This window comes from Pyrus communis, chromosome 6, assembly GCF_963583255.1.
Source record: "Pyrus communis chromosome 6, drPyrComm1.1, whole genome shotgun sequence".
NCBI lineage: Eukaryota > Viridiplantae > Streptophyta > Magnoliopsida > Rosales > Rosaceae > Pyrus > Pyrus communis.
In genome coordinates this window covers 5,126,388-5,131,831 of record NC_084808.1, presented here as the reverse complement: position 1 = coordinate 5,131,831, position 5,444 = coordinate 5,126,388, and the positions used below count along the sequence as shown (strand labels likewise).

Here is a 5,444-nt window from a genome sequence, read left to right as displayed (position 1 = left end):
AGCTTCTTACATACCAAATATATACCAATTGAAATTCCCTTATGACAATTAACTATGCAAACAACTAATTGCCAAACCGTTATGAGACGGTTTTCTGAAAGAAAGTGAAATTTGCATTTTGACTGTAAAAAACATGGTTGGACGTCTGATATACAGAAAAATTTTCAGATGGTTCGACAGCGTATGTGAAAGCCGAATTCATATACAACTTGGTGGCAGAAATATTACATAAATTGTTTCAAAAACTCCGTGGCGACCAGCCTCCCCCGGGTGTTTACCGACATCTTTAATTCACTTATCTCTTTATCAATATCCTGCAACCCAAGAAGCAATGGAGCAAGAATCTCAATCATAAGCATAACAGCATATCAAAACTAGATTAGTCGACATATTTATGTTTATGAATAAGCATATGTTTAGAAATAGAATTAGAATGTCGGGTGGAGATTTAACCATTCGAACACAAACGTTACACAACCCTAACCTTGCACGAATATTAATATAATCGACATGTACATGATTAACTTTGTACCTAATCTTATGTTAATAAAGTGATCATTTTGTATATGAGATAACATATTATTATACTAGGCACACAGTGTTAATCGTGTACATGTTGATAATATTATATTTGTGCGAGTGTCAAGTTGTGTAACGTTTTGTGTTTGAATGGTTAAATTTCCACCCCACATTCTAAATCTATTTCTAAATATATGTTGTTCATAAACAGCATGTCGATAATATTATTTTCCTGAAGCTCAAGTGCATATATCAAATAAAATAAATTAAGCTCGTTTGGAAGTGTTTTTAAAATGATTGAAAGCACTTTTAGAGAGAATGTTTGTGGGTTTCAAAAGCAGTTAAGGTGCTTCCTAGAAGAAGCACTAGTTATGTGCTTCTTTCAAAAAGCATTTCAAGTACTTTTCCAAGGATTCACTTATGTTTTTACTAAGGATTGGTTCCAAAAACATTTCCACCAAAATTTGCTTGTTCCAAAAACAACCTACCCAGCCAACTAGAGGCAATTGGTACACTCAAAGGTATATATTGAGTCATTGACGTTATTGTTTGAAACAGTACGAATTGAGCAACCGTTTAAGCACGCAATCAATAAAATCATGCAATTTGATAGGGTTTGGAAAATAGCTTGCCTCCATGAACTGTACAATAAAATCGATGAGCTTGTGCTTCTACATCTCCTCACAATGATAATTTGTTGCCAGAAAACTAACATCGTAACCCTGCAATACCATGAAAATTCCTATTCACATTTTACCATAGAAAAGCAACTCCTCAAGTAAAGTTAATTCCACCTACTTAAGTTTTTCGAGCCATACAATTCACAAAGTCGAATTTGAACTGCGTGAAAGAATTAAAGTACTTGCATTGGTTTTCTCCTCAACACCTGAAATGCTTCTGCTCTCATCGACAAAAATCTAAGAAATTTTTTTGTGATTATATTTTCAAGCTCATCTGCCTGCTTTACCTATACAAGAGAGAACGCACAAAAAAGGAGATAAGGGAAAAAATATGGGATATTGATTTCAATTCAAAGAATCTATATACAACAACAAATCTTGCAGGTGAGAACTGCAACCTATCCTAAAAATTAGACAGTACACAGATTACAAACTTGGAGCCCCAATGCACAATACGTAGCTTTTCATTTATTTATTTATTTTTATTTATTTTATTTTTTATCCAAGCGAACATCTGCTATTGAGCATACCAACTATATGTTAAGGTATATTCACCTTGAGGCCTATCCGAAGGGAATTTATTGATGTCTCTATTAAGCATTTTTCAGCCGCATTTCTACATATCAAAACCTGTGACAGCAATAATACAAAAAACTCAATGTCAAATTTTTACGGAAACAACAACGAAGGCTTGCTAATATGGGCTCAAGATATCAATCATATTCCTTTTAGGAGTATCTGGCTCATCAGAGTTCATATGTTCATTGACAACTTTAATATCCTGTAACCATAAACTATGAAGTCTAGATGTTTCACTATTAACACACACAACATACAGAGAATTTTTTTTTTGTTTTTTTTTTTTTGAAGAGCTACCAAGAATAGCTGTTTCCTAGCATATGGCATGGGATCTTAAAATATATTTTACATTTTATATACAAAGTAAAAAGAGGACGGGTAGAACTACTCAGAAATCTATGGTCATGATTATGTCCATATTATTAGTTACAGGTTCAAGTTGTCCACATTTAATTTGCTTAAATTCAATAATCTGTTGGTACTGAATTTGTCTCAAAAATGGGGAAAATGTCACGAATAAAGTTTAGGAATGGAAGTGAAATATCCTTGCCAAAATCTCTAATTCTAATTTCACAACTTCTGCCATGTTTAAATTAGGTGTAGAAAAGAAAACTGTGAATCCTGACATGGTGTAAGGCATTAGGATCTACGTATATGTCGTATCGGCAAAAAACCAACTTTTTTAAGCATAAAGATTAGAATAGGAAAAAACGAGGGTGGCGACGACTGTTCTTTATCATGCAAAAACGATGGTTCTTACCGGATTTAGCAGAAGTTCTGAGCTGGTCCTGCAAAACATTTTAGAGAAGATTAATTTGGATTTCCTTACATCATTCTCCCAGCACTTTGCATTAAACTTCCATATGAAACGACTAATTTAAGTATTTCTTAAAACGGTAAGCAATAAACTGTAATGAATTATACGTGAACATACTTTAGCTCAACTTCCGGCTTGTTCATATGAAATGACTAATTTAAAGAATTTAAGGCGACAGCAAGTGAACATACTTTAGCTCAACTTCCGGCTTGTTATGCCCTTCAACTTCTTGACAAGGAAAATTCTGCAAGCAGCGTATCACACACACATGGTATAGAATCAATCAGGCATTATAAAATTCACCAATTCCCATCTGAATACTGCTACAAGTGCAATCTACCCAATTCTTTTTTATTCTACATATAAACATAACAGATATTCAACATGAAAAACAGGCAGCCAGAGAAGAAATCAGAGCTCTATCGAAATTAACAACGCTAAAAGCGCTCATCTAGCGCATAAAACTGGACCCGAAAAACTATTGACTATGTGAATACCTGCAGGCACATTGCGGCATCGAGAGTGTTCCTTATGCAAGCCAAGTACAATCGCCATGTGTTCGACTGAAAAAAAAATAAAAAATAAAAAAAGAAAAAAAAAGAGATTAATCGAGTTAGAAAGAAGTGTAAAACAACATTTCAGTGAACAGGTAATGGAAATTAAGCGAATACTAAGCCCTAGAGATGCAAAATTTGGTGCAATGATCTCAAATTTTTCTTAAGGGTTACACTTTCTCGGGAACCAAACACAGAGTAGAGAAAGTACAAAATGGCGTCAAAATCCGATGGGCTTACCATATTAGGAGTGGTTCAGAAAACGAAAAGGACATTTTTCTGCCAATGTATGGCGATTGGCGAGAGAAAGCAAATCAGCAATTTTTTTGGGGGCGGGGGGTGTGGGGGTTTCAAAGTGTAACATCTGCAAGCGACTGCTAACATGCGCGTTCGTTATAGAGCAACTCCACCATCGCTAAGGGCAGTTCCACCATGGGCTATTGCCTGATGGATTGGCTCTCAAACAGGGCCAGAGAGTCCGAGTGGGGAGGTCCAGCATGTGTTGGCGATGGAGCCCGAGCAGGCCCGAGGGAAAGGCCCAACAGGAGTTGCAAGCCTGAGAGCCCGAAGGCCACGTGACGCAAGGCTGACGTCTCGATGACATCAGCCATCATCTCCTCTGGATTTCTGGACCTCAACCTTACAGCTACTCGAACTCTTCTGGGTACTATTCGATTTGAAAAAAGTTAAGCAACAAACATACAAGCAACATTTCATTTACTCATTTGAATTTGCCATGCTTATTCTATTACCTCAAATTTTCCAAATTCTAAACATTTATTTAAATGATTTATTGAAATAATGCTTCCATTTTTCTCCAAAATTCAATTGAATGGGGAAAGAAAAACTGACCTCTGTCGTCCTTGGAAGCTGCGAAGCCAAACAACGCGGGGCTACTCCGGGAGATTGAGAAGGAGGGAACCGAAACTTGAATGATGACATTCTAAAATTAACTGGGCGATCCAGGTTCACAACACCCCTCTGCACAACACCGTTTCACGAAGCCATGGACTACAGAAGTGCAGCAAAAATTAAGAAAGGCATTCAGGTGTGCTGCTTTGCTGTGTGTCGAAAGTGCCAAAAAAAATGGTAGAAGTTTTGAGAGATAGGAAGAGATTTCCAAAAGGAAAAGATAAATTAATAATATAATATTAATTTATACAAAGTAAATAATATAATATTAATTATAAATAAAAAAAATATTAATATTTTATTGCCTATTGTCAGGGCTATTCAATGTAAGAGTGGAGATGCAAAAGGCAGTTACTGTTCATTAAGGGCAGTTATTGTTCACTGGGTGGATTAAATAGTGAATAGCCCGAGGCGGCCTTGGCAACGGTGGAGTTGCTCTAAGGCCCCTAGGGCTATTCACTATTTAATCCATCCAGTGAACAATAACTACCCTTAATGAACAATAACAACCTTTTGCATCTCCAACCCTACATTGAATAGCCCTGGCAATAAGCAATAAAATATTCGTATTTTTTTATTTATAAAATAATACAAAATAATTTTATTTGTAATTTCGGATAAGATTTTTAATCGTTCTCGTTGCGCCACGTGTCATTATCCGAAAAAACAATTATTGGTGATGGATTTCGATAAGATTTTTATCAAATGCCATCGTTCCACGAATCGTTACCTTTTCAGAATCGTTGATGATAGATTTCCGATAAGATTTTTAACCAATCACGTCGCGCCACGTGTCACAATCTGTTTACAATCTTTGAGGATAGATTTCGATCAGATTTTTAACGAATGACAACATGCCACGTGACATTATCTACAACCTAATCCTTTCTGAATCCTCTATATAATCCACCATCCATCCTCAGAAATCTCACACCAATTTTCTCAAGATCTCTATCATTATTCATAGTTTATGCTTCCTTCTTTAGCAAAATCAAAATCTGTATCATTATTCATAGTTTCTCGCTCCTTCTTACAATGTCTTCTTCTTCAAGGATGATGTGGGAAATCGATCAACAAGAGGAAGAATTGTTTAACCAATTAGAAGGAATGTTCAAACTCCAGGTGGCCCAAAATGAGATGGAAGAGGATAAGGAGCGTAGAAGGAGAGATAACGAAGCAAGAATGGCAAGAGCCTCACATTCCTATCGAGTCATCCAAGTTGTGGCTTAGATCTGCAGACCCAGCCGTTCCGCAAACCTTGATAGAAGCAGGCAATGATGAGGTGTAGATCTCTTGGACGATTATTTTGCCCATAACAGTGCATTCCCTGATACATACTTTAGACGTTGTTTTAGAATGGAACGACATTTGTTCAACAAAATC

The 5,444-nt window shown here is 36.2% G+C and overlaps 1 pseudogene; it reads right to left on the bottom strand.

The window, feature by feature from the left end:
• Nucleotides 1-224: 224 nt before the first annotated feature.
• LOC137735960 (actin-related protein 2/3 complex subunit 4-like) lies at nucleotides 225-3,760 on the bottom strand (annotated as a pseudogene).
• Between the last annotated feature and the right edge of the window lie 1,684 nt (nucleotides 3,761-5,444).